Genomic DNA, 10,042 nt, shown 5'->3' on the forward strand with positions numbered 1-10,042 from the left:
CATGCTAGCAGGGTCGAGGCAATCTCAAAACAACTCACGTAGCTACCTACCATAGCTACCGCTGTGTTAAACACAATATTGATTTTAACAGTCCAAGCTGTAAAACTCAGTGCTGGCTGGAGTAGTCTCAAGAGCAGTGTGACACAGTAATCAGCTGTAAGAGCCAAGTCCAATGCAACCTAGATTTGAAGGGAAGAAGACTGGAAGGAGGAAGACAGAATGATGAACAAATCAAAGCCGAGGTTTGTACCTGCTGGAACTAGACTGCTTTTTAACAGTTTTATTTGGCTCAAGCGGAGGTTGCATACTTCCCTTGGCACATTATCTAAACTAGCACCCCCACACAATTAGGGACAGTACTTAGCACTTCAGCAACATGAGATTACTTGACAATTGGAAGTTTTCCCTTTTTCTAGCTTCTGAGACAAATGCCTTTCTCTCTTTCCAGTCCCTCCTCCTCCCCCCGCCCCCCCCCACTGCCCTGTTCCTGCCCTTTTCTGTGCATGTTTGGGGATAGAGGGTATATGGGACATCTCTGTACTTTCCTCTCAGTTTTACTGTAAATTTCAAACTGCTCTAAACAAAGAAAGTATTGAGAAAGAGAGAGAGAGAGAGAGAGATCAATTGATCTGATAGGTTTACCAAGTATGGATTTTGCCACAGGCTGGGAGGGAAACATAAGTGGGAGCAGGATGTTTCTGTTGTATCAGTTCTGTGTTTTCCCTTTGGAAATAAGAGAGGTCTGGGTTTGGGGAACAGAGGGAAAACTAAGGAAGACAGATTCTTCATATTGATATCATAAAACTGCACTTACTTGGATCCCAGTACCAAAAGAGCAAGCTGCTTCGTCAATCTACAACTCAAAAGTGCAGTGGCTCCCCAATGCCTTGAAAGAGGAAATTCCACCTTTTGATAAAGACCAGCTACTTGCCATTTCCCTACAATCTGAGATGGGATTAATACAGGTAAGTAACTGTAGGAGCTGTAGGGGGAGACAAATAATATTTAAGGCTCTGAGAGTTAAAAGAGCCACCATTAGCCCTAGCCGGTTTGGCTCAGTGGGTAGAGTGTTGGTCCGAGAATCAAAGGGTCCCGGGTTTGATTTTAGTCAACGGCACGTACCTTGGTTGCAGGCTCCTCCCTGACCTGGGCAGCCAGGCTGCATGCAGGAGGCAACCAATTGATGTGTTTCTCTCACATCGATGTTCCTCTCTGTCTTTCCCTCTCTCTTCCACTCTCCCCCCACCCCACCCCCAAAAAATCAATGGAAAAATATCCTTAGGTGAGGAAAAGAAAGAAAGAAAGGAAGGAAGAAAGAAAGAAAGAAAGAAAGAAAGAAAGAAAGAAAGAAAGAAAGAAAGAAAGAAAGAAAGAAAGGAGCTGCCATTTATTGAATGCATTAATAGGTGCCAAGGACTGTGCAGTAGGTATGACTGACATATACTATCTCTAGTCTTCAGGACAACCTGTAAGAAAAGCGATTTTACAACAATTTTACAGGTGAAAAACTCAGAGAAGATAATGTGCCCTACATTGTAAGTGCAGGAGCCAGGATTGATCTCAAGAATACAAATCCAAAAAACAAACAAGCCGAAACCGGTTTGGCTCAGTGGATAGAGCGTCGGCCTGTGGACTGAAAGGTCCCAGGTTCGATTCCGGTCAAGGGCATGTACCTGGGTTGCGGGCGCATCCCCAGTAGGAGATGTGCAGGAGGCAGCTGATCGATGTTTCTAACTCTCTATCTCTCTCCGTTCCTCTCTGTAAAAAATCAATAAAATATATTTAAAAAAACAAACAAACAAAAAACAAAAAGAATACAAATCCAGCTTGGCCAGCATGGCTCAATGGCTGAGTGATGACCTATGAACCAGGAGGTCATGGTTTGATTCCCAGTCAAGGCACATTCCCAGGTTGTGGGTTCCACCCACAGTAGGGGGGTGTGCAGGAGGCACACAGGCTGGGATACTTTGGTTTTTGCTTGTTCGTTTTTTATAAATGAGGACTTCTTTGTTTTTTAGAGAGAGAGAGAAACATTGATGTGAGAGAGAAATATCAATCAGCTGCCTTACCCACCCTGACCAGGGATCAAGCTTGCAACTAGACATGGTGACCTTTTGGTGCATGGGATGACACTCAACCAACTCAGCCACATTGGCCAGGGCTATCAATTACTTTTCAAAAGTTAACATTTATCATTTGTGTAATTAAATAGGAAGCTCCTTAGAAATAATATTTAGACTTCATACTTCCCTAAAAACTCCACAGAATCTTAACTTCTTTGGTACTTCAAATATATTAACCTGCAAAGCGGGAAGAACTCACTGACTTGGGTTTGAATTCCCAGCTCACTAGTTAACCACTCAGTAATCCAGCAAGCCTCAATTTTTCATCTATAAATTATTATAACCTTATAATCTATAAATCACCTAATACTCTCAAAGGATAACTGTGAGACATGAGTGAGATAAAGAAATAAAAGCAACTCAGCACAGTGCCCAGCACATGATAGTTTTATTTCCTACAGATACTAGAGGAGTGTCCTTTAAAATTCTTGAGAAATAGCTATTTACAGGCATCTTAATCAAGAGAAGCCATTTACATACATATTCAATAATATGTCCACTAATTAACAAGGTTTACAATATGAAAATACATCTTTAAAGCCATAAATGGCTATTTGCATTTTAAAACATTTTCCTCCTCCTTTTATTTTTTGCCCACACAATTTTATAATAAAGGAATTTTAAAGGATATCTACCCATAAGCTCATTACTGCATCACATCAACTGTTGTATTTTTCTGTTTCCTTTGTAGTCCCTGGTCATATATTTACATATTTTGCTAATGTATTCATCTTGTATGTACTAATTGATTTTGGTTTCTTCATTTAATATATCAAGCACTTGATTATATTAACATTATATTGAATACTGGTGTGTTAATTATAATATATTGATAATTATATATAATTAATGTAATAGTTATAGTAATTACATTTAATATAATTGTGTAAATTAATATGTTAAATATATAATTTGATTATATTACTACAATCCTCGTAATCATATAACCATCATATAATATCCCATGAGCTAACATTACAATTTAGCCACTTTCCTAATGCTAGACAACTATTATGATTATTTTTAGATTTTTATCATTATAATCCTCCTGGATGTCCTCCTGGACATCATTCTAGAGAACATCTCCACGCATAAAAGTTTTCTTGCTTTTTTTTTTTTTAACTTCTTCATTCAAAGAACTTTTTTTTCTTTTAAATCATTGGGGTCAAAAAAGTACGAGCATTCTTATGTCCACATAGCACAACCAAACTGAATTACAAAAGAGCTTAAAACAATCAGCATGACATTGGACTAGACAAGTGATCAACAAGTACCAAGAGTGCACTGGGTGTGCGTTTCACCACCTCCCTGCCCGTATTGTTTCTTTAGGGTACTTTAAATCACCTCCACTAAACAGCCACTCTGCTGTTGGCAGGAGTATAAGTAGGCAGGGCTCTAAAGAACAATTGGGCAGAAACTCCATCCTGGGTCCTTAGTCTAGAAATATACTTGAGCTTATCTATAAGGATCTTCTGACCAGGAAGTTCACAATCTCTAACAAAAAAGCCTGAAAACAATATAAGTATCCATCAATAGGGGGCTGGTTAAAATTAGTGCGCTTGGCTGCACATGAAAATTGTCTGACTAGGGTTTCATAAAGACAGACATGTAGGCCCCAATTCAGACCAATTAAGTCAGGATCTCTGAGAGAGTGGTGTGGGCATTTAAAATCTCTTTTGGTAACTTTAATGTCCAGTCAGACTTGAGCACCGCTGGGTTAAAGCATTATACATGCATTTATTCAACAGAATAATGGGCAACTATTAGCAAAATGATAAACAGTGTGTACATCAACCACAGTCTTATGTGAATGAAAGATACTTTTTTTTCTTGTATTTGCATAAAATATTTCTGGAAGAATATAAAAGAAACTGGTATAATAATTTTAGCCTTTGGGGAGAAAGATGAGGGATGTGAAATGAGAGACTTATATTTCAATGCATATCATTTTACATTTTTCGATTTTTTTATCAGGTGCATTTAAAAATTAATAATGTTGAAGAAAATAAAGTCATAATTTAATTTGGAAATGATGTTTCTGGAACCCATGCACTAAGCCATGATAGTATCCTATAGCAGGGGCCAGGTATCAGTGTTCATTGGGTCACCGTGGAGCCCAGCAGCTTGGAAACAACCAAGTGGCTACCAAGGGTCCTTCTACCTTTGGGCAGAGAGTAGTTCCTACTACTTCCTTCTGTCCTAGAAACTTATTTAATGTACCATTTAAAGCAAACAGCCATTGCCTGATATGCTTAGGGAAAATGTTTACTCATAGTTCACTCCCTCACACAGTGTAGGCCATCATTAATGATATGTTAGTCTGGATTATACTCTTCTTAAATAACTTTTCATATTTATATACTCACTTTTAAGTTATTTTTTCAAATGGAAAGCAGAGATGGTTCCATCTGTTGTCTAAGGCACTTACTTGATGTAACAGTCTCTGCAGGGTTCAGAATACCAATACAGTTTTTATAATTAAGTGTGCTATATTTTAAATTTGAAAAAACCAGCTAGCTAATTTTATTCTATAATGTATTTTAGTTTTACCAAGCCACACAAGAATTCTAATAAATCTAAAAAGTATAGAACAGAGTTTTATATTAATAACACACAGCTAATAATTTCAGAGGTTTGCAGATTTTTACTTTTTTCAGTAGGTCATGTTCAATACCTGTGGGACTTTACAACTGGATCTCTTTTTTCATTTTTGTTTTGTTTTGAGGAGGCAGCAGGTCCCTTTACAGTATTTATCCTCTGAATTTGATATCAGAAAAACAACTCATTAATATTAATGAAAAAAAAAAATATTTTAACAGAGTCCTTTAAAAAATGTCACAATGCATGCCCAAAACACCCAAAAAGGCAGTTTCCTACTAAAAAACATTATATCAAGAGATCAGATTCTGGAATACCAGAGAATCTTTAAGGATCATCAGTTTTCAAAACTCTTACACTCATTCATTCAGCAGGTATTTTATTAAATACAATTTCCTGCCAAGCACTGCATTAAGCACTACCGACACACACAAAGGCAGGGCTAGGATTTACAACTCCATATGGGTGCTCTAACTATAACATGTTATTTTCTTGTTTCCTTCAGTTACTTTCAAATGTATGCTTTAAAGTGGCAAATTTTTTAAATATTGTCAATATTTCTCAATCATATTTTATAAAAGATCTTGAGTAAATAGGGATAGTTAATTAAGAGATAAATGATAGCAAACAGATTGAATTTCTTTCCATCACCTCTAAGTTTTCAACTGTAAAGTAGAAAAAAAGAAAATGTCCAATTTTCTGGGTACAACAGGGAGAAAGCGTTGGCAATCTGAAATATTTATAGTGTTAAAGGCAGAACTGATCAAACTGTTGATTCTGTTGCTTCTTCCTAACACATCCTAAATCAACACCCGTTTTATCCCTTGGGGAATGTGCTGGTTAACATCTTACTTGTCCTCAAGTTGTGAAGAAATAGAGTTGCCATGACAACTGAACAAAAATTTTAGTTAGTAGAATTCATTCAATGAAATGCAAAAATCCACTCAATTCCATTTAACTGGTATATGTGTACTTGTAAGCAATTTCTCACTCTCTGCTTGTAAAACTGTCAAAGTTAATGTGTTCTGTGGAAATATATCATGAATAAAATATTGAACACACACTCACACATACCTTTTGGTCAGAGTAGGCCACAAATAAATAGAATTAATAACTGTTGACCATTAAATGTTGGTGATGCTGCATTTAGGATTATAGGGTATTGAATATACCTAAAGAAAAAGCAGACACTTCTAAAGTTAGTATATTTCTTAGGTTTTGTTAAATTGCCAAGTAAACTCATGTACATATTTACTTTCTGCTGATATCTATATGCCGGGAGCTGGTCTGCACAGCATATGTTTCGAGGTACCTGACGTATATGGCATACTGTTCTTAATGTTTGCTCTCCTTAGTGCCATGTGTTTTGACCAAGGTCACCTCTCCGAGAAAGGTTGTTTCCCCAGGTGGGGATCTTTCCCTGACGTTAGGGAGGGGATACAACCCCTTAATTAAGTGCCAGGCGGGTAGTTAAGCTACATAATCTTTACTCCCTGGAATGGAGATAAGAAACGCCCTAACCTTTGTAATAGAAATTGACAGGATTAAAATCGGCTGGTATAAATACGGATGTAACAAGACAATAAACAACACAACCTGATCAGATCCTCATCAGCTCCTCATCAGCTCCTCATCAGCTCCTCATCAGCTCCTAACCAGAACCTAGCCAGAGAACATGGCAAAAGATCCTGGACAGAACCTGGCTCCAGAACTTCACTGGAGAACCTAGACAGAACATGGCAAGAGAACCTGACTAGAACCTGGCGACTGAACCTGCCTGGAGAACCTAGCAAGAGAACATGGACACAGAACCTGGCTGAGAACCACCAGAACTTCACTGGAGATCCTGGAGGGAGAACCTCGCTATGCTGATGAACTGAACCCAGTTTCCATGTCATTCATTCTTCGCCGACTCCGTCCACACCTTTGGGGACCCCTGGACCCGCTGGGGTTGGACCCCAGCATCTATATATACAGTGTAACGTAGAGTACATCCAAATAACTACTCTGAATTTTCCTAGAAAAATATTTCTGTCATAAATGCACAGAGTTAAGGTTGCTGAAACATGCTGCTTAATTAAATTATTAACATCCAACATGCAACTATCTTTACTGGGATCTAGTCTGAGGGCTCCACTAGATATGTAGGTTCTCAATCGAACTCCATCAGTTTTGGGGGGATGAATTTCTACTGCCCAGTGGTCACTCTCACTTAGACAACCTCCATGAATTGGTGGTCATTTTCAATTAGACATCACTAGATAATCAAACACCAATAATCATTTATTGAAAGATGTAGAATATCAAATACAGAATGCGGTTATTTATGATTAAAAAGTCTTAGGTGTGGTGATAAAATCATCTTCCTAAAGTAGTTCATGTATCTCTTTATAACACTACTAGAAGCCCAGTGCACGAAATTTGTGTGGGGGAGGGGGTTGTGGTCCCTCAGCCCAACCTGCACCCTCTCCAATCTGGGAGACCTTGGGGGATGTCTAACTGCCAGTTTAGGCCCAATCCACAAGGATTGCAATCTGGGACCTCTGGCTCCTAACCGCTCACCTGCCTGCCTGCCCTAACCACTCTGCCTGCCTACCTGATCCCCCTAACTGACCTGCCCTGCCAGTCTGATCCCCCTAACTGCCCTGCCCTGCCGACCTGATCCCCCTAACTGCGCTCCCCTGCCGGCCTGGTCACCCCTATTAACTTTTTTTTAAATCTTATCCCCTTCACACACAATTGTATTTGACTTCCTTATTGGCTTCTCCCTGTCACACATTTTTCCCTCTCCTTTATGTAACACTTTTTCCTACTGACTCATCATTTATAAACTTTTCTTTCCTCCTTATTTCCTACTTCTGTTCCATCATCCTTCTTCCCATCTTTCTCCTATCCTCCCTCCCTCCCCACATTCCTTCTTTCCTTTATCATTACCCCTGCCCTCCTCCCCTTTTCCTTCCTTCCCACCTTAATTTTTTTCTTCACTTCCCCCCTCGGACCTGCTTTGCTCCCTCCCCCATTTCTTCCTTCCTCCCATTCTCCTTTTAAGCTCTACCAGCTCCCCTTTAAAACTTTTCTTCCCTCCCTCTCTCTCATCTACATTCTTCTCTACTTACTTCCACTGTTTTATTATCTATCTACCTGCTTAATTATTCACTATCATTTATCTTTTTTTCTTTTGACTCCTACTTTTAAAATCTGTCCCCAGTACACATTAGCTCCTACAGTTCACTCACACATCCTCTTTCCTTCTTTAACTCTGCTCTCTACTGACTCCTTTATAAAGTTCTTCCCTCCCTCCTTCCCTTCTTAAAGCTTCTGTTGGGGGGGGGGGGGGGGCATTAACCCCCAGCCCAGGGCTCAGCTCCTTCACCCGAGCCTTCACGCCCCTCCTTCCCCGGCCTCCCGGCTCTGGACGCCCGGACCAGCGATGCTCTGGACGCCCGGCCCAGCGAGGGTAGCCAAGGCCCGCGCTTCAGGAGCACCTCTGCCTAGAAGGCCTCGGACCGTCCTCCACTCCATCCTGGACCAGTGGGCACCTCCCAGCCAACGGCCACCACTGCCCTCCTCCCACATCTGGGCGGGGCTCCCCACTCTGTGCCACCTGCACCCCGCCCCTTGCTGGGCGTACCTGCTCCGAACCCCCCACGATCGCCACCCCCTTCCTCGTGCAGTTTCCTTCCCTTTTCCATTCCTGTGTCTTTTTCTTGTTCCCTTTTTGTATTTCTGTTTCTCCTTTCGGCCTGTCTGCATGCAGGCTTGCCTTCCTCTCCCTCTCCTTTCTTATCCCCTCCTATTATATCCTATCCTACCCTGGGCCTTGCAGCTGCCTGAGCAGAGGGTGGGGACGCAGCCTGCTGATCCAGTTGTGACATGACGCTGTAACGGACAAATTTGCATATTCCTCTATTATTAGATTAGATGCTGGCCACATATTCCAGAGCACAATCTACAAATTAAGCAAGATTCAGGGACAAATAACTAGAAAAAATATTCTAAATATATACAGAAGTGAAAGGTTGTGGGGCGCGGTTACGGTGTTTTGGCCAGGTTTAAGCCTCAGACTAATGAAAGGACAGTGTCCTCTCGTTGCCACGTGCAAGTCCCAGCTGGAGGGCAGGGCCCTCCCAGCACAATCATAGCTAACAGCTGTGGTTGTAAGCTTGAACCTATGGTTCAAACACGTAGCCCCACGTGCCTTGTGCTAGAGTTCAGGTGCATGTAGTTGAGTAGGATTGGAACTCACGAGAATGCTGTAAACAACTTGATCACGCCCCTACTTTGCCTCGTGGCATCTGCTATAAAATGAAGACATGGCTTGTGGGCGCTGGCGCTGTCTCCTCATCAGGGAGCAGCGTCCCACCGAGACCCAGCTATTATTCTCTTGTCTGTCTTTCCTTAATCCTTTCACCCCCCACTCGGGATCACCCTTGGCTGTGCCGGCGTGGCACAAATGCCGCCCGACCAGGGACTGAGTTCTGCGACCAGGGACTGAGTTTGGCCGTAACAAAAGGTATACAGTTAAAGAGGAATATGATAGTAAAATCTTATGTGAGAGAAAGAGCACTGTGCTATACAACACTTTTCCACAGCATTATAGTATTAATGGCTACATTTATTGCACTTAATATGTTGTATTATTTTGGCACAAACAGAAAGTGCAATAAGAAACAAATATGTAGCATGATATGTGAGAAGGCACATTGTCCTTTTCAGAAGTCCATTATAAAGGCAGCTGGACAGATTCGGACTGAACACAAGTGGGATGCCAGCCCATCTCCTTCCATCCCCAACCCACCCTCCCCTTCAAGCACTGGTCACAAAAGTGCCTGTGTGCCCCTGAGAAGTGAGTCATGGATGTTCCATTTACAGACCGGGTGGAGCTGAGGGAAATCACTATTTCATGCCCAGTTAACTGGAAAAGTCCATCCTGTTTTTCCTCTTTTACATAATAATCATTTTATACAAACCTGAGATAAAGAACGCTTGCTAAGTAGAAACTCGCCAAATATTTCAGCCTTCTTATAGGATCGCAGCAAAGGGAAAGACTGACTTGTATAGCCAAAGACATGACCTCATAGTGCAGGCTTAACAATTCACACTAGGCAAGGGACTTGTACAATCAGGGTAAAACATTTGTTCCTTTTCGCCCACACCAAGAAAAACAGTGGCTGGAGAAGCAAGTGCAGGACCAGTTCCCAAATCAGATTCACCCACCAGGAGTTCACGTTCGCAGCCAAAGCACTTTGAGTGCAAGGACAATTTTTTACAACTTCCCTTGCCAAGAAAACACAACAGCACAGTAGTTTCCTTACATTGAC

At 41.1% G+C, this 10,042-nt stretch overlaps 1 protein-coding gene across 1 annotated transcript in view; it reads right to left on the reverse strand.

Annotated features, from left to right (window-relative positions):
• FNIP2 (folliculin interacting protein 2) overlaps positions 1 to 4,787 on the reverse strand; it is a 116,682-nt gene extending 111,895 nt beyond the window's left edge. Inside the window, exon 1 of the mRNA XM_023755370.1 lies at positions 4,772 to 4,787. The gene's annotated coding sequence lies outside the window, so the exon portion shown is untranslated. The remainder of the gene's footprint in view (positions 1 to 4,771) is intronic.
• Between the last annotated feature and the right edge of the window lie 5,255 nt (positions 4,788 to 10,042).

The sequence above is a fragment of the Myotis lucifugus genome, unplaced genomic scaffold (assembly GCF_000147115.1).
Source record: "Myotis lucifugus unplaced genomic scaffold, Myoluc2.0 scaffold_1, whole genome shotgun sequence".
NCBI classification, from domain to species: Eukaryota; Metazoa; Chordata; class Mammalia; order Chiroptera; family Vespertilionidae; genus Myotis; species Myotis lucifugus.